The sequence below is a fragment of the Prionailurus bengalensis genome, chromosome B2 (genome assembly GCF_016509475.1).
Source record: "Prionailurus bengalensis isolate Pbe53 chromosome B2, Fcat_Pben_1.1_paternal_pri, whole genome shotgun sequence".
Classification (NCBI taxonomy): Eukaryota; Metazoa; Chordata; class Mammalia; order Carnivora; family Felidae; genus Prionailurus; species Prionailurus bengalensis.
Window position 1 is genome coordinate 49580210 of NC_057349.1, and position 20125 is coordinate 49600334.

General features: G+C 42.1%; 1 protein-coding gene across 1 annotated transcript in view; it reads left to right on the forward strand.

Moving 5' to 3' along the window:
• The first annotated feature begins 234 nt into the window (after window positions 1-234).
• Window positions 235-20125, forward strand: part of PAQR8 (progestin and adipoQ receptor family member 8) — a 44395-nt gene continuing 24504 nt past the window's right edge. Inside the window, exon 1 of the mRNA XM_043591644.1 lies at window positions 235-388. The gene's annotated coding sequence lies outside the window, so the exon portion shown is untranslated. The remainder of the gene's footprint in view (window positions 389-20125) is intronic.

Sequence of the window (20125 nt, forward strand, 5' to 3'; positions counted from 1 at the left end):
CCCTCGGAAATGGCCTCCTGGAGTGGGTTCTTGAAACGGATGGGGCAGCGGTTAACGGGTCTCTTTCTCAAGCCCTCGGGTGTGTCTAGCTGAAAGGGGGCTGCGCGGGTCTGACCCCGGGGTGGAAGGCAGAGGTGTCAGTCAACTTCTCGGTGAGGCGGCACCCGGGCCGCGGTGGGCGCGCGGGTCTGCGCATCCCGCCCCCGGCCGGGAAGGGGCGGAGCCGGGCGGTGCCCGCCCCCGGCGGTTCCCTCCCCCGGGCCGCTCCCCTGTGCCGTGCCCGCCGCAGTCACCGCCGCCTGCGGGAAGCTGGTAGCCGGGAACCCGAGCCGGAGTGCGGGCCGGGCTGGGCTGGGCTCGCGCGCGGGCTCAGTCGCCGCTCCTGCCGGTGAGTCGCAGGCGCCGAGCCGGGGGGGTGGGGGATCTGGACCGCGACGTTGGGGAGTCCCCGGGACGCGAGCGCAGGGGGTGGGGGGTGGGGAAGGGATGTCAGGACCGCGACGTTGGGGAGCCCCACACCCCGAGCCCCGAGGGGCTTCCAGAATCGAGAGGTTGACGACGCCGAGCTCTGGGGCCGGGGCTCAGCGCCCCGGAGTCTCAGAGCTTGAGCCCTGAGGGTGAGGCGGCAGGTCAGGACCCAGACGCTGGGGACTCCCGGAGCCCGAGGCTGGAGGACCGAGGGGTCAGGACCACGACGTTGGGGAGCTTCGGTGCCGGAACGAGGGTGTCCTGTCGGCATTCTCGGGGCGCCCTCCGCAGGGCGGAGGGGAACTGAAGCCGGAGGGGAGTGCAGAGGGGAGGAAGCCCGAGGCGGGCGGGGCGGGAGGGGAGCCCCGGAAAGGGTCGGGGGGTGGGGAGGCGCGTGGTTTCTCGGGGGAAAGATGGAGGGGTTTCTCCGAGAGGGGGCGCCGGGAGCAGAATTGTGGCGGGAGCCGGGGGTTACGTTGTGGAGCACAGGGGGTCGGAGAGATGGAACGCCGCGGCAGAGGATCGGGGTGGCTGGAGGTGAGGGGGCTGGAGGGGGCAGGGACTCACGGAACGTCTCCGCCTAGGGGACACACCTTCTCGGTGGAACGGGGTCATGGAAACCTCCAGAGGGCATTCCCTCCGGGGAGCAAGACCAGTGCACCCCAGATGGGGGGCGGGAGGGACGAGGGAGAGGCATATCGATGACCTGGTGCGAGGACCTGCAGCCAGCCAAGGCACCGCAGCTTCCAGTGCATCTCTGGGCCCTGGAACACAGACCGACCCGGGGGAGATCCGCGGGCCCGGAAGGAATCTTTGCTGCATTCTCCTGTTTCTAAGTGTGTTAGAAGTGATTTTGCCCAGGGACCCATTGAGAACAGTCTGGGCTTAAAAGAGTAGTTAAGGAGTGAGATTTCAAATGTGCACGTAAGTTCTGTCTGTGTGTGCTTTTAAGGCACATAATAAAGGTGTATTTAATTTCTAGATCCACTTGTGTTACTTGCTCCCCACTTTCCTATACTCTGTGAGAAGCTAGCTGTTTATGAGTAAAAACTGGAGGAAAATCAGCAACGGGGCCGGAGGTGGGGGGGGGGGGGGGACACGTGCACGCGCGCGCGCACACACACACAGGGACACACGGCCCACAAATGCACTGCATTCCACGGCCGAGTAAACACGAGAAGTCTTGTACAGTTTTGGATTGTTTGTGTTGGTGAGGACTTCCTTTACTAACGCCAGTAGGAAGATACCTGCACGGAAGGTGGACTGTCCTTGACTGCCCTCTTACGCTGTTCACAGCCTGTATTCACCTCTGAGCTGCTACACCCTTCACCAGGTCATCTGGCTTGGGCACTAGGCTGTTTAGGACCTCAGTGGGTGGGTATCCAAATGTGTGTCTAGAGATAAACAAATGACCAGTACATTTTTTTCCCCTGTTGTTTATTTTGGGTATCCAACTTCCTTCAATTAGTTAAATAATGTTGTGTATTAACATATCCCTGTGGTTAATTTTGTATGGTAATTAGTTTAATTATTCAGTATAACAGCTAATTCAAGATGAGCCAGGGCCCCAGGAATCCTATTGAGTGGATTTCTCCATTGGAAGTTTTCTGGACTTTGAGGAGCAGGGGAAGAGAGATGACCCCACTCCTTTTCCTCTCTGCCGTAGATATAGATCCATCTTCTGACACACACTGAGATTTAAGCTTCCTGGGAAGACCAAGGGCTATTTTGGCAGCTAGCTGACGTTGGGCCTCTTTTTTTTTCTTCATGAAAAGGAAATCTCATCAATAATTGTGCAAGTTAATGGAAAAGCAATTTATTCATTTTGCAAGTATCGTTTCAGGACAAACTCTTTCTTTTCTTTCTTTCTTTCTTTCTTTCTTTCTTTCTTTCTTTCTTTCTTTCTTTCTTTCTTTCTTTCTTTCTTTCTTTCTTTTTCATCAAGGGGGTGTTCAGAACCTTGCACCAAAATCTGCAGTATCATTATTGCACAGCATATTTATTTACTTGGACATATCTAGCTGATTCTTTCAATTCATTATCCAAATGTTAAAATAAATATGCCAGTATTTATACATTCAGATGAGTATTTCTCCCCTTCAGAAGCCTCATCTTGGCAGGCTGTGGACTAATTCTAGTGATGCTGTCATTGCTGAGCATAATTTTAGAGCTCCTGGCTTGGAGTTGCCTTCAGAGTTTGTAACACATTTACTGAATTGCCTCCATGATGGCAAACCTCCCTCAGTTGGGAAAGAGCCAAACCAAGTGGGACCAAATCTGGTTTCTGAGGTCAGGATCGAGACAGTAATAGGAAGTATGCCCATTAAAGTAATGAAAGTCCCTCTTGAAGGACTGGCAGTTTTAAAGGGGGCATCCAATAAAGGTATGTATGTGTTTAGGATTGGAAAGTAATTGCTTTGAAGTACAACCTTTATTGGGGTGTATATGCTGTCATGTGTGTAAAAAAACAATTGGTCCTGTCACCTGTTTTATACCTTAATGGTCTACTGGGCTGGAGAAAATAAGCCTTTCTTTTCTTTTCCCTTTGAAGATACTCTTTACCAGGCAGTTTCCATTACTGTGCATTTTTACAGAAAACAAAACAAACAAAGACTTGTTTTCTCTGAAAAACAAAGGTACCCAGAAAGTCACTTACCCCATATATAGGTAATGCCTGGCTGGTACTTGAGTTTTTATGTGAGAGGATCTAGATTGAAATAAGGGGAAGAGAGTGAGTTCTGCAAATCCATTTCAGTTTTGGGACTTCAGGGCACACAGTGTGAAAAATTAACATATCCTTTTTTTCTTCCATTTTTCTTCTAAATTACCGATTTTTTTAGGTTATATAATACAATGCTTCATACCCCCATGGTTTGAACCTTGATTTGCTGTGATCTGGGGCATAGCTTTCAGCTTCAGTTTTCTAACCTTAAAATGAAGATGCTAATGAGTATGTGCCTAATGAAGATGAAATAAATGTAAAACCCTGAGTCCAGGGCCCGACACATAAGTGCTCAATAGATCCTACCTATTTTTGTTATTATTGATGTTTATTGATAGTTTTATATTAAAAATCCTTTGGAGCATGTATAAATTTATCATTTCCCAGGTACTGATATTCCCTTTGTTGGGCTGTGCAAATGAATATGTGAATGAGAACATTTTGTTTTTACTCTCCTATCTTCTTAGAAAATTTTTAAGTGACCTCAAAAAGCAACCGCTCCTAGCTGCTTTATTTTGAAATCAGATTTTATTTTTTAAATGAACATTCTTGGGGCGCCTGGGTAGCTCAGTCAGTAAAGCGTCCGACTTCAGCTCAGGTCATGATCTTACAGTTTATGGGTTCGAGCCCCGTGTCGGGCTCTGTGGTAACAGGTCAGAGCCTGGAGCCTGCTTCGGCTTCTGTGTCTTGCTCTCTCTCTGCCCCTACCCTGCCCGCGCTCTCTCTCTGTCTCAAAAATAAATAAAACATTAAAAAAAATTAAAATAAAAATAAATGAACATTCTTATTTTAATTGTGTATTAAGTATAACAGTTTGGTGAAAGTCTGAAGGAAAAAAACTTTAAAAGCTCCTCCTATAATTACTTTCCTTGATCAATCAAATACTATTCTAATGTAATAGCTACCATTCTCTTGGCATGTTATTAAAAAGGATGATTCTGGGGCGCCTGGGTGGTGCAGTCGGTTAAGCGGCCGACTTCGGCTCAGGTCATGATCTTACGGTTTGTGAGTTCGAGCCCGGCGTCGGGCTCTGTGCTGACAGCTCAGAGCCTGGAGCCTGTTTCAGATTCTGTGTCTCCTTCTCTCTGCCCCTCCCCTGTTCATGCTCTGTCTCTCTGTGTCTCAAAAATAAATAAACATTAAAAAAAATTTTTTTTTTTTTTAAAAAAAAGGATGATTCTGGTGCACATTTGTTTTAGTTAAACTCGAATTTCGATCTGCTTTGTCAAATGGCAAGGAAGAATAACTTGGCACTAAGCTCTTGGGTCTTTCATAAATATTGATGTTAATTTTTTCTGATTTAGGAATTTTGTTAAAACATAAATTAGAAAGATGTAAAAATGTGGGAAAATAATTTTATCTTAGCTTTAATCAACCAAATAGAGGTTGCTATGAAATAGATGTTTCAGGAAATGTTTGCCCTTTAGTGAGAGTTCTCTGTTCTAGGCAGGTGTGTGCAGGAGACAAGAGATGGAAACAGACTTGTCCTCCAAGAGTTCACATAACGTGTTACCTCAGGACCATTCATTAGCAAAATTTTTTTCTCCTAATGGCTTATGGGGATAAGGATTAATATGGATTTCACTACATGTTCTTTTCCCTCAATTTCTTGGAGAAGGCTAAATATACAGATCTCTTAATGGTGTTCATATTTTTGAGGTGGATTAACTCTGGGAATTAGATCGTGCTATGCAGTCATTTGCCATGAAAGGAGATAATGGCTACACAAATACATGTGTATTGTATGTGGTATATAAATGTAGCATAAAATGGTATTATTGTTGTACAGTACTTTCCTAGAGTGTTCTGATTATCCCTTCCATAGTAGTGTTGGTTCCAGCTCTGTCTCTCTTCTGAGTCACAGTGGTTTATGTACTTATAGAGTACGAAGAAATAAGACAGCATGGCGGTTAGAGTCCTGGTTCTTAATGGGGAAGGGGATGATACCCCCTCCCCCACATTTGGTAATTTCTGGAGATATTTTTTATTATCACAACTGTTGGGGGAAAGGATGTTACTGGATGTAATGGGTAGAGGCCAAAGATCCTGTAAAGCATAATAAAATGCAAAGTACAGCTCCCCAAAACAAAGAATTACCAACTGAAATGTCAATAGTGCTAAGAAACTCTGGACTGGAGCTTGGGATCTGGAGTGGGCATCAACCTGCACTAGCATCCTAGCACAACCCTGGGTGAGATCCTTAAACCTTGTGTCTGAAGAGATACTGTGGAATTAAAAGAGATAATGTATATAAAGTGCTTAGTACACACAAGGTGCCCAATAAATGGTAACTCTTAGTATCATGTCTGGCTAGTAAATCTAGGGGCTACGCTTCAAACAGACGGCTTTGGTTATTTAACTCATTGTACACAGAACCAATCCAGGTTTCCTGATCCCACCTGTGCGTCCAAGAATAGGACAGAGACACAGACTTATGACCTCTAGCCCCTGTGTTTCCTTCTTCATTCTGGCCCAGGTTCTGCCCTGGTTCTGCCCTGGTTCTGCTAGGCAGCTGAATATGACTCTAGCCAGATAAACAGGACAGTCAGTCCCCAGACCTTTCTTATGTATAGGGAAGGTGAGCTGAGGATGGAAGCACTCTCTGTTTTATTGGGGCTAAACTGGGAAGGAGAGAGCCAGGCTGAGAAGCTCTCTCTAACCAAGTTGATCTTCAGGGTCCTCTCAGACCCCTGTGTATGCCTGCTCAGAGCTTTCTCTGCTCTATGAGAAGGCTCTGAGCAAAGTCTGGCAGGTTCCCTTTATTTTCCTTAATCCCTCCTACTCAAGCAACAAGTTCTTGTAGAGGTCCCTTTACTTTTAAAAGAATTGTCCAAATCCACTCCAGTTTTTGTTCTGTATGGGGTTACCAGCCATCTGGGGGGAGATAAGAGGCCTCCCCTAAGGCCCAGGCTCTGCTTTGATCCCCTTGCCTTTCTGTGTTCTCCTGGTGCACACTGAAGCCACTTGAGTGAGTAATCCACTCACTGTTACCAGTGGAGCTTCTGCAGAGTGGGGGCAGGGCAGCCATTCTGGGTGCAGAGAGCGTTTAGCAGACCAGGATGTAAATAACACAGTGGTTTTTTCAGCTGTGAGCTAGAAACCATTAGTTGTGTTGCACAATAAAATCAACTGGGGCTCTCTTAAGAATGCTGATGCCTCAGGGGCTCCTGGGTGGCTCATTGAGTTAAGCATCCAACTCCTGCTTTGGCTCAGGTCATGATCTCCAGTGAGTTCGAGCTCAGCTTGGACTCTGTGTTGACAGCTCAGAGCCTGGAGCCTGCTTTGGATTCTGTGCCTCCCTCTCTCTCTCTGCCCTTCCCCCCTCACTCATACTTTGTCTCTCTCTCTCTCTCAAAAATAAACAAACATAAAAAAAAAAAAAAGAATGCAGATGCCTTAGCCCCACCACAAACCATTGATTCAGAATTTCAATGGGTAGGGCATGGGCATCAGATTTTTAAAATTATTTTGATGCCCAGTTAGGACCATGCCTTGTGAAATTAATGACCTATATTGAAAGCAAAGAAAAAGAAAAGAAAAGAGCAGAAGAAGAAAAGGAAGGAAGGAAGGGATAAAAAAAGAATCTAATTAAAAGTAGCAAAGTAACATAAGATTTATTTGTTAGGCTTTTATTTTAGTGATGAATGTGTGCCTGTTTGCAATGTAAAATACGTTTCTTCTAATAGGTTGCAGTCAAAAAGTTTGAAAAACATTGTTTTAGAGTCTTAGAGGTATTTAATTAATATTGACGAATTTACCTCTTTCAGTATTCCTGTGTGAGCCTCTGCTGGACAAATTTCAAAGTGCTTTTATGTTCCTTGTCAAATGCAACTTTGCAGCCATCCTATGGAGGCCTAGAGAACAGACATCATCATATGGATTTTTTTTTTTCTTTACAGATGAAGGGAATTTAGGGTTAGTGAAGGTTAGACATTTATCAGTCACAATGAGAAAATGTCAAAAACAGGGACTCAGACTTCCAGGGCTTATGATTACTGCTACAGGGCTCAGTCTACCACATCTTTCCGCTTCTTCTGATCAGCAGACCCTATGAGAAGGAGTTATAACTAGAGCATGAGTCTGGCTTCAGCATTATAAAAATAATACTGTTGACTGAGCACTTAGGAGTGTCAGGAAATGTGTTTGTGTTACTTCATTTAAATCTCAGAACAATCCTGAGATAGGTACTATTATTAGCCCCATTGTACAGATGAGGAAACAGGTTGTGACTTGCCCAAGGAGCAGAGCTGGGCCCTGATAGCAAACCCAAATTCTTTATGAGTGCTCCTTATTGCCCCGGTACTAGTTTGTTGCCATTGCTCTAACTTCTAGATTCCTGCCTCTAGGGACAGTTTAAATAACCAGGAAATGGCCCTATGTCTTAATCTGCTCAAAGTGCTATAACAAAATACCATAGACTGGTTGGCTTAAACAACAGAAGTTTATTTCTCACATTTCTGGAGACTAGGAAGTCCAAGATCAAGGTGCCAGCAGATTCGGTTCCTGGTGAGGACCTTCTTCCTGGTTTATAGATAGCCACCTTCTTGCTGTGTCTTCCCATGAGAGAGAGCAAGCTCTTTTCCTCTACTTATAAGGGCACTAATCTCATCATGAAGACCCACAGTCCTAATGATCTCATCTATACCTAATTACTTCCCAAAGACCCCACATTCAAATATCAGTCATCACACTGGAGGTTAGGGCTTCAACATAAGGATTTGGGGGGCAGGGAACACAAGCAGTCTAGTACTTGTAGCTTCCACTCAGCTTTCCTAGTGTATGTTGCTGGAACCCTATACCCCACAGTGATTAAGTGAGCAAAGCCCTCTCTGCTGCCTGATCTATTTTATGGATCATTGTCCATGCTGTTTGTGGTGTTTAGTGCCATGAATTGCTGAAAATTTATGATGGGACTTTGGTAGTACTGGCTAAGAAGGAACCTGAACACTAACTCTGTGGAGTGAGATCTTGATGGACTTCTCACTGGCCTGGGAACCAAAGGATATTTTTTTCATGCACACATTCATTCATTCATTCATTCATCAAATATTAAGGGCCAGGTTCTGTGCTAAACACTGGAGATAGAATGATGTACTTCCTGCCCTTATGGAGGATACAGTTTGCAGGTAAGTTGTAGAGATGACACTCCAATTTAAAGATGGAGGGAAGAAGTATTTATTATAGCTTTCTAATACCTGTACACAGAGCTAAAATGACCAGGACAAAGCAAAATTCAGGCCCAGTGTAAATAGGAGGGGGCTGGTTGGTTACTTACTGAGAGTGTCTTACTCTCAGCGTCTTACTGAGAGTGTCTTACTTAGAGTGTCACATTATCCCACATGACATTCAGAAACCACCCTTGGGCAAAAGTGGGGAACTGCTCTCTGTTGTAAGGCAACTGGGTTGGATGATCAGGTTGAGTTAAGCCTGGGGCTTAAGAAAGACTTTTCTCTGCATGTCCGGCAGGGTATAAGCTTCTAAGCCATCTAGGGAGCTAATACACTATTAGTATTTTCTTATGTGAAGACAATTCAATACTCTATCAGAATACTATTTGTCAAATGAGTGAATTAGTAATAATTATGATAAATGTTAATATATGAGAGAGGTAATTGGAGACAACATTTTTGAGATGAGTACATCCAGAGAGGTACCAAGGCTAGCTCTCCCACTTTAGGAGAACTCAGTTCCCCAGGCTGAGCTGGTCTCTGACTTTCACCAATCTCTAATTCCTAGGATTTGAAGCTCAAAGCAAAGGTTACAGATTTTAAGAGTTTTTGTTCATTTTGAGATGTAGCTAGCACTGAGGGCAGTGACATTTATCCTTCCAGGGTCATGTACTCCAAGATTAACAACAGCAAAGAAGAAAAAAATGTTTCTATTCTCAAGCAATAGAGAATTGCTTGCTTTTCCATCAGTAGCTTGAAACTATGTATTTGCTTTATCCTTGACCTGCTCTTTGGAGGCTAAGAGAATAGCCAAGAGGCTAAAGGTAAGTCTACAGTTGGGAAACTGGAGGAGAGCTGCACTTACCGCCAGCTAATTGAAGATGGAATTAAAACACACATGTTTTGCTGAGTATGGCTTATCGATCATGGTTTTGTGAGAAATAAAACTTATGTTGGTGAAAACTATCTTCTCATTTTCCTTTTAGACTCACTCTAAAGAGGACTGGTAAAGTATAAAACATGGAAGGGATAAGGATGATGTAAAGTCAATGTTGGAGTGTTATGGCTCTTGAATTAGAAAATTTATGTTCTCCATGATGTCTTTAAGTCTGTCCAAAGAATTCATTCCAAGAGTTCCATCTTAGCTTTTTTTTTTTTTTTTATTCCTGCACTTAAGCAAAATAAAGGCATTGATATTGTTCTCTGGAGCTGCCAGGAACCCAGAGCACTTCAGAATGTGGAATTAGTCAGTTTGATGCATGCACTGACGCTGAAGTTGGAATTGGCTGCAGTACTAGAATGTCACCCAGACAAGTTCAGGTAAAGCTGCAACAATGTCATTGAAACTGGGCAGCATTTCAGGTAGAGACTGATTCATCAGATCTTGGCCTGGTAAAGGGTTCAGATTAATTCATGAGGTGCTCTAGGTGTTTCTTAGGTTTTGTGCCCCCCTTTGTTTTCTCTTTAAGATACTCTGAATGATGACTTGTTTCTGGTTTATGTCTCTGGGTATAATGCCACCTTCTGAGTTGCTGTTGTCACAGTCCGTGGCAATGTCCTGTCCTATCTGAGATACTAATGCTTTGGCTTTTTGCAGCTGGAAAGTCATTCTAATAGAGGAGCACTTGGAACGATGAGGGAGCAAAAGGAAACAGATTTTTCTTGTGGGGGGTGAGGGGTGTAAATGGAATCCTACCAGAGCAGCAGAGGTGGGATTCAATTTGGGAATCTGTCAGTTCACATACAGGGATTTTTTGAATGTGCAGTAAGTACCTAACACTGTGCTAGATACTTGGAGGGATTCAAGAGAATCATAAAGCATGGTTTTGTATTTCAGGAACCTATGATACACTTGGAGCATCAAAGTTTTCTCAGGAAAGAGGAAGAAAACTTTAAATCACTTATAGTTAAGTGCAGGGCTATGAGGCACTGTTAGTGGGTGTGTGCCACTCGGTTTAGAAAAGGGCAGAGTCACTGTGAGCTCTTAAAGTCAGTATAACTCAGGAAAAACAACCTGAGTGAGAACTTGGAAGGGGGTAACATTTAGATAGAGAGGTGGGTGTTTCTGATGGTAGAAGCAGCTGAAGCAATACCACAGAGGCAGAAATCAGAATGGTACATGTATGTGGTGTATGTAAGGCCTTGAGGAAATCGCTTCATTCTGCTTAGGTTTTTTTTTGTCTCTCATGGTACCACTTCATATATTGTGTGCTTAGTTGTTTACACTCTGTCTACAACGGGTCACAGTGGTCGTGTATGTAAGGAATACATGGGGCAGGATTTCAGATGTAGATTCCTTCTTGTAATTGGGTGTTTGGAGAAAGGAAAAGAAAATGAAATCATTGAAATTATTTCTCAAGGGCCTCTTCTGTGCTTGGCAGTAGTTTTAGTTGTTAGAGATACAGACATGATCAAGATCCCTGCTTTTATGTAATATGTATTCTCTTGGGGGGAGACAGATAATAAGTAAATCAGGGAATATATACTTTTAGGATGTGAAAAATCTTATGAAGAAAAATAACTCAGGATGAGGAGAAACAGAGTGATGGTTGTAGGTAAGGTTAAGAATAGATAGGAGCGCCTGGTGGCTCAGTCGGTTATGCGTACGACTCTTGGTTTTGGCTCAGGCCGTGATCTCACAGTTCTTCAGTTAGAGCCCCACATTGGGCTCGGCACTGAGGGTGTGGAGCTTGTTTGGGATTCTCTGTCTTTTCCTCTCTCTCTCTCTCTCTCTGCCTTTCCCCTGCTCACTCTCTCTCAAAATAAATAAAGAAACTCTTAAAACATTTTTTTAGAAAAAGAATAAGATAAAGATTTTAGATTAGCACTTAACTTCCCTAGAGAAGCCTGGATTATCACTGGATCATTACTGAAGTCTTCGCTAATGGAGTTCTGGCTTTATTGTTTATATTCATCTCATGCGTTGACTCTCCACTATCTATATATAGTGGACATTCAGCAAACATTTCACAATAGTAATAAGAATGGCCTTGCTAGGCTTGAATTGGACCACATTTTTCTCCTTCTTACTTTTTATAATTTTTTTTTTAATTTAAAAGATATTGTCACAGATATTTACGGAAGGAGAAAAGGGAATCACATAGGAGAGGACATGTAGGTATTGATGACAGTAACATATTTATACATCAGTTCTGTGGAGAAGATTGAAGTAGCTGCATCAAAATTTTGTCAAATGAAAGAGAAAGAAAATATTAAAGTATAATTATGTGGCCTCAATGTGTCTCATGGTCTGGAGAACCACTGGGTCTAAACATCAACCAAATTACAAAGGAGGTAATAACAGTACACCCATGCATACCCACAGGCATATAGAGACATAAAATAGCTACTATGTACTGAACAATTACCGTGTGCCAGGCATTGTGCAATGCACTTTATTTACATTATTTCTAATCCCTAAAACAGCCTTATAAGGGAGATACCCCAGTTTACAAATGAGAAAACAGATGAAATGGCTAGCCCAAGGCCTTATAGTTTGTTAAGTGTCAGAGCTGGGGTGGCTGATTCCTTGTTTGTGAGAGGGTATGGGGTGGGTGAGTTGGGGGTTAATTAAGGACTCCCTTAGTGTGCATACATAGCCTGGAATTGGTCCAGGGTGGGTTTTCCATCCAGCTTATCACCCTATCTAAGGGACCCCAGAAGCTGGGAATTTCTGGAACTGACTCTGAATTTATATATGTGGTTTCCTGAACCTAATGGAGGCATAAACTCGGGTGACAGGGGGTGGAAGATGGTGCTGGAGATGTGCATTGAGCATTTCATTATCTCATATAATGAGATCTGAAAAACTGCATATATGTGTACTGCTCGGGCAGTGAAAACTTGGACGTGCTTTGCTTTGGGCTGGGGTGATGGCAGCTCAGTTTAATCACTAGTTTATCTAAAGCTGACTCAAACACTGACTTATGTATCTCACTAAAAGATATGGGAAAATGAACATTTACTAGATGTGGTTGACTTAGTAAAGCATAGGGAACGAATAACAATCAATTTAAAACAGGTTTGATGGTGAAAAGGTTGGGCAATAATGGATGGCCTAGAGTGACAGTGAAGTTCAGTGCTTGTCTGACTCCCCCCGCCCCCATTGCTGGCCCCAGGACCCCATCCATGTCTCTAGAGAGACAGGCTGCTATCCACATGCCTCTTTGACCTAGCAACAGTGCCTTCAAGATCTTCTCTGATCTATAACAGATTACATTTTATTGAGCACATGTGTGCTAGCAGTTTTATATATATTATCTTCTCTCTCTCTCTCTCTCAAACTTCCTTTTACAGAAAATTTCAAAAAGACAGAGGTGCACAGAATGGTATAATAAACCCCCATGTATCCATCCCTCAACTTCAACAATTACCAACTCATGGCCAGTTTCTTTACATATATATATATATATATATATATATATATATATATATGTATATGTGTGTGTGTGTGTGTGTATATATATATATATATACACATGGCCAGTTTCTTTACATATATATATATATATATATGTATATGTGTGTGTGTGTGTATATATATATATATACACACACACACACACCTTACCTCCAGATGATTTTAAAGCAAACCCCAGAAATCATATTATTATTTGTGATCATTTTAGAATGCATTCTAAAAGACAGGACTCTTTTAATATAATTCTTTAAAATTCACAACAACCCTATTTATTAGCCAGGTACTGTTATATCCTTATTTTATAGATGAAGACAATGAGACACAAGGAGATTAAATTACTTGCCCAAGGTCACCCAACTTGTAAGTGGCAGTCAGAATTCAAACCCAAGTTTCCTAACTCCAGAGACTGTCCTGTTAACCACTATGCTATGTCATTGTCACTAGACCTGTCTGCTATAGCTAATCCTACAGTACGCAATTGGATCTAGGGTAGAGGAAAAGACATCCAGGGACGTGACTTGATTTCTGTGAATTCAACCACCCGACCACTGCTGCAAATTGGGTCTCTTTAAGCACACAGGGACAAAATGGCTGTGAAAGGCTTGGGATTGTCATCTCCATGAATGAAAGGACCCAGCCTGAAACATTAATGGGTTCTATCTGGGCAGCAAACCTGATAAAGCAGCATTATTGCAATAGTTCTTGAGATGTTGGAGAAACCCACAAGGAGAAGAACTTGACAGAAAATATGACTGTCATTGGGCCATGGCTGCCGAGAGAAGTAAAAGGTTTCTTTTAAAATGATTTTTCCTTTGGTTTTCTCTTGGCAGAAGGAACCAGTCTTCCCACTGAGTCTTTTCAGTTTGTTTCTAGCACAGCTAATTGTGTTTATTTGTCTCCAGAATCACATGCCTGCCTACTCTCCCTTGCCCTTTCTTAAGGTCTCTTGACTGCTTTGTTGTACTTAACTGCCAAAAATGTTCTCCTCACCTGGGAGCCAGTTGGCTGACAACACGGAGTAGATATTGGGAGGCTGACTTTGTCTCTCCAGAGGGCTGACTTAGCTTCTGGCATCCAAGCCCACCTCAGGGGAGAGGGAGACAGATTATATAAGCTGGCTATGAAAGGGACTATGTCATTTGCCTTGTCTGCACCCACTTGGTCCATCAGTGTTCAGAGCAGAAAGCAAGTAAATACTATTGATTGAGTGAAGAAGAGAGCTTTGCTGGTTCAAGTTCAAGAAATTGATGCTCCATTTTTCCTATCAAAACAAGCATCACATTGACTTTTCTGCTTAATACACTCTTTTGTCTTTGGGATCACTGACATTTGCTTGATTCTCAAACCTCAGTCTTTTTTTTTTTCTTCCTCCTTCCCCATGCAGTCCCATCACTGAAGCCACACAACCAATGGGGAACTACTCAGCTCCTATTTAACCCTTTCACCAGTGAGCACTAAAAAGTGGCATTTGTCAGGGTGCGGGTGAGGAAGAGCTTAGAAATCCCACCTTTGGTTCTCTCTGGGACATGTCAACAAGGACCTTAGCTGGGAACTAAGCTTTTTAGGGAACATGTATTTTCTTTAAATACTTATTGTTGTGAATATTTTAAAATAGGTTATTATGATTGCCCAGACTTTTACTTTTTTGTTGTTTAAATTCAGGTTACTTAACATGTAGTACTGGTTTCAGGAGTAGAATTCAGTGATTCATCACTTACATACAACACCCAGTGCTCATCCCAACAAGTGCCCTCCTTAACCCCCATCGCCTATTTAACCCATCCCTCCACCGACCTCCACTTTGGTAACCCTCAGTTTGTTCTCTATATTCAAGAGTCTCTTATGGTTTGTCACCCACCTCTTTTTATCTTATTTTATTTTTCCTTCCCTTCCCCTATGTTCATCTGTTTTGTTTCTTAATTCCACATACAAGTAAAATCATATATTTATCTTTCTCTGACCGACTTGTTTTGCTTAGCATAATACACTTGGTTCCATCCATGTTGTTGCAAATGGCAAGATCTCATTCTTTTTGATTGCAGAGTAATATTCCAGTGTGTGTGTGTGTGTGTGTGTGTGTGTGTGTGACATTTTTTTTATCCATTCATCAGTTGATGGACATTTGGGCTCTTTCAGTGATTTGGTTATTGTCATAGTGCTGCTATAAACATTGGGGTGCATGTTTATAATAAGCATTTTTGTACCTTTTGGATAAATACCTAGTGTGCAATTGCTGGGTCATAGGGTAGTTCTATTTATAACTTTTTGAGGAAGCTCCATGCTGGTTTCCACAGTGGCTGCACCAGTTTGCATTCCCACCAACAGTGCAAGAGGGTTCCTGTTTCTCCACATCCTCACCAACATCTGTTGTTTCCTGAGTTGTTAATTTTAGCCACTCTGACAGGTGTGAGGTGGTATCCCATTGTGGTTTTGATTTGTACTTCCCTAATGATGAGTGATGTTGAACATCTTTTCATGTGTCCGTTAACCACCTGGATGTCTTCTTTGGAAAAGTATCTATTCATTTCTTCTGTCCATTTCTTCACTGGATTATTTGGTTTTTGGGTGTTGAGTTTGATAAGTTCTTTATAGATTTTGGATACTAACCCTTTATCTGATATGTCATTTTCAAATATCTTCTCCCATACCATCGGTTGCATTTATTTTTGTAGATTGTTTCTTTTGCTCTGCAGAAGCTTTTTTATCTTGATGAGGTCCCAATAGTTCATTTTTGCTTTTATTTCTACTTTTTAAAACAGTCAAGTGAGAAAAACAGTGAATTGCAAGTCTCTTAGCTCTCTATTGTAGAGTCAGCTCAGGGATGACAAATACATGGCTCTGTGCCATGGCTCCCTCCTGAGTCTGGTGTCCCTTAGGAGCCCATGGCAGTAAATCAATGATAGTACCTTTCTCTCTGAGTTCATCCCAGGCCTAGAATGCCTCTCAGTACAGGAATCTAGGAAGCACTTACCAAAGAGGTTGGTGTGAGGGTTGAAATCTACTTGCTGTCTCCAAAGTAAATGGTTTTTAAAGGCCTCCCTGCAGTAAAATCTCTAGCCTTTCTGTCTGTTGTCATGTTAGGTCCTTAACAGCTAGGGACCAGCTCTCCTCTTTCAGCCAGAATCAGATCAAAGGTGGGGGAGGGAGATGTTACCGACATCTGGAAAACAGATGATAGGGGAAAATGTTTTCAGTGTTGATGGTTCATGGAGGATTGGGAGGTGGTGACTCTCCCTTTTCAACCCATAGTAGGTTTGAGTAGATTTCCATAGTGCAAACCCATAGTAGATTTGATTTGTAGATTGTCAGTCAGTCAATAAGACTAATTTAAAGTCATTCTTTTCATGGGAGAAATGAAATGCTTAATGCTCAAGGGGAGTATAAAGGAAATGGCAGCCCAGAGCCTATCCTTGAGTTCCTAATCTGGTCTAGTAGTTGATTTCAGCTGAATTTAGATTCAGTGTAGTTGAACGAGAAGTGACAACAAGAAACTTAGTGCTTAGTTATAATTAACTTACTGTCAGCTAACTAACAATTCCTTTTACTTTTGAATTTTTTTTTCAACGTTTTTTTAAATTTTATTTTTGGGACAGAGAGAGACAGAGCATGAACGGGGGAGGGGCAGAGAGAGAGGGAGACACGGAATCGGAAACAGGCTCCAGGCTCTGAGCCATCAGCCCAGAGCCTGACGCGGGGCTTGAACTCACGGACCGCGAGATCGTGACCTGGCTGAAGTCGGACGCTTCCTTTTACTTTTGAAGGAATTTGGAAGTTATTAAGTTAATGATTGTGAAACAACAGGACTTCCTTGACAGAAGATGTTTTAAGTACTCATGGCCACATTATAGATAATGTACTAGGCTGTAGGAATGCCGGGGCCAGTCTATAGTCACCAGAAAAAATTACTATCTAATAAAACTAACTGTGCAGACAGAGGCTGTGAGGGCTGCTACGGGACTGACTGTCTCCAGGAAGATTGACAAAGGATGTCAGACTGCCCTCTGGGTGGTCAAGATCAGGCTGTGTGTGTTCAAATGTGTTTTTTTCTTGTTTTAACTGACAGTACATTCTTTTGCAAGCAAAAGTCAAACAAAGGCTCATTTTGGAATTCTCTGATTTACTAGCAAGGATCTGCAGAGACCCTCTTCCATTTCAGAAATCTCAACTGGATATTGGGGGTGGGGGCAGGGGGGAGGGCAGGGAAAGGAAAAACCACATAGGTCAACAAAGCATTAGATTGGCCAAGTATTTTAAAGGTTGGTTTTTTTTTTTTTTTTAATGTAAGGTTTAGAGCCCTCCTTCCTACTTATATCTAGCAATGCTTATTTAAAAATCATTCTTCAGCTGAAATTATTCCTAGTTTGCTATTATTCTTTAGTTTCTCCAGCTTTTGGGATATCATATAAAATGAGGCCAAAAAACATCATTTGCTGCTGTTATTTGGGACTGTCTGAAGTAGTTGAATTCTCTGGCGGGGATGAGTGGCTGGTGAGGCTGAAAGGGCGAGCTGGGGAATAATTGCAACTTCTCAGTAGATACTACCATCCTTTGTGGAAGGGAGCACTGGGGTGGTGGAAATGGAACTGCAAGTACTGACCTTGAGTTTTCTGGTAACAATCAGTGCTTGTCTCTTCCCAAGACCATATGACCTGTGGAACTTGCCTGAATAGCTTCTGGCTGGTACTGCTTCTTTTGTTTTCAAAAGGGACTCTTGGGATGTTAAAGTTCGTCCTTTGGTTAAAATCATCTTATTTAAAAGCATCTTATTTGAATGTTAAATGGATGATGAACTTAAATCATGTTGGCTGTTACACACTAAATAAGCTTAAAACTTGGAAAGGACGCTTTCTGGACCTACAGTCCTCTTGTCTTAGGTTTATAATTACATACATTTTTTGTTTGTTGTTTTTTTTTTTTTTCAACTTTAATTCAGAAATCTCAAGTTGCTGGCCTTTATTATTCTCAGTTTACAGATGGTACTATTGGTGCCAGAAGGATTGTGGTTTATTTTTAAGTATGTGATTCATTTAATTTAAGTAGCATTTGGGCCTTCTGCCTTCCGGCTCACTTCGCCTCCAAGATCAATACAACCTCAAAGTAGAAAAAGTTGTCCATTTTTTAATAGTGTTTATATAATGGATATGCCTTATTTACATTGATGACAGTGTATCTACTACAATACAGCTTTGACTAATCGAAGTCTTCGGTGAAGCTAATTGTTACTGACACATTCCACTTCAAAGAAAACACATCAAAGCACAGGAAAATAAAGTCCCATTAGAACTTATATTTAAGAGCAACTCTCCAGTAAGGCCCTAGACTTACCATAGATACTGTCCAGTCTTCTTGACCATTGGTACCTCTATTATCCAAGCTGCCTGATGATCACTGATTTCCAGAAGGAGCTGAAGGACGTGTATAGTTCTGAATTATACAATTTATTTTCACTTACAAATTTAAGAAAGTGAACTAATACATTTTGGAATGCTTTTCAATACATGAGGTTAAAACAGCATTTCCTAAAAAAAATTAAAAATTTAAAAAAATTAAAAAAAAAAAAGTAAAAAACAAAAACAAAAAACCCAGCATTTCCTGAGTAGTGTAGAAGTTTGGGGCATAGCCTCTGGAACGAGACTACCTGGGTACAGATTCTGGCTCCACCACTTTTTGGCTGGGTGGTCCCTTTTCTTGGACAAGAGACTTGACTTATTGTCTCATCTGTACTCCATTTCACAGGGTGGTGAGGAATAAATGAGTTAATAACATGCAAAGAACTTAGAAGTGTGCCTAGCATTGAGTAATTGCTCAATATATGAGTCATTATAATAGTTATTATTGGCAACTGGATAAAGAGGAGTACCAGGTTAAGATGAGGGACAAATATATCTCTGGTTTCTGGCAGCCATATACTGAGATAGGAGCAAGGAGCATGGGACAGAAGCAAGGTCAGTGGGGGAAAGTCTGTTCTGTTTGCGTTCACTCTGAGGTATTGTGTTACAAATGAGCAGAGATATCAAATGGATATCAGATATACTCCATGCCAGATAAGAACTAACTTTTCTGTGTACAGGTTCTCTCCTTGGTTTTCTTATGGATTTTTTGTGAGCTCTCCAAAAACACTGAATTCCATGTGCTTCAGAGTTTCCATCTGAACAATACTGAACACAGTAATGGCACATAGTAGACACTCAGCAAATATTTGTTAAAAGAATAATTGCTTTCATAAGGTGCTGAGTAGCTTGCACAAAGGTAATGTGGGAATGGATGGATGGATAGACAGAAAGATAGCCACATTGAGATTTTGACATAAAAACAAGGAAATTAAAGATGAGTATACTGTCAGCGTGTCTTTCTTTTACCAGTTCATTTATTCACTTTTTTTTTAATATTTATTTTTGAGAGCTAGAGAGAGAGAGAGAAAGAAAGAGAGAGACAGAGCATGAGTAGGGGAGGGGCAGAGAGAGAGGGAGACACAGAATCTGAAGCAGGCTCCAGGCTCTGAGCTGCCAGCACAGAGCCCAACACAGAGCTCGAACTCACGGACCGTGAGATCATGACTCCAGCCAAAGTCGGACGCTTAACTGACTGAGCCCCCCCAGGCGCTCCTATTTATTCACTCTTAGAATGAATATTTTTTGAGTACATACTCTGTGCCAAGTCCTATTCTAAATGCAAGCATACATCAGTAAACAAAATAGACAAAGATCCCTCTGCTAATTGAATTTATATTCTGGGCTAGCAGCAGGGTCAGGAAGGACAGACAATACACGTAAGTAAAGATAAAATGTTAACATCATACCCATTAAAATGGCTACAAAACAAACAAACAAACAAATAATAACAAGTGTTGCCAAAGATGCAGAAGAATTGGAATTCTTGTCCACTGTTGATGGGATTACAAAATGACACAGCCAGTATGGAAAACAGTATGGGAGGTCCTCAAAAATTTTTTAAAATAGAATTACCAATGATGGAGCAGTTCCACTTCTGAGTATACAGTAGCCTCCCCCCACCTTATCTATAAGTAGGGGATATGAGCCAGGACCCCGAGTGGATGCCTGAAACCACAGAGTGGTGAACTCTATGTATATCCTATAAATACATACTTATGATAAAGTTTAATAATAAAATAGAACAATTATAACATGCTGTAATCAAGGTTATGTGCATGTGTCATCTCTCTCTCTCAAAATATCTTGTACTGTATTCACCCTTCTTCTGACGATGATGTGAGATGATTACATGCCCACATGATGGGATAAAGTGAGGTGAGTCATGTGGGCATTGTGATGTAGCATTAGGCTACTGTTGACCTTCTGAAGTTATGTCAGAAGGATCATGTGCTTC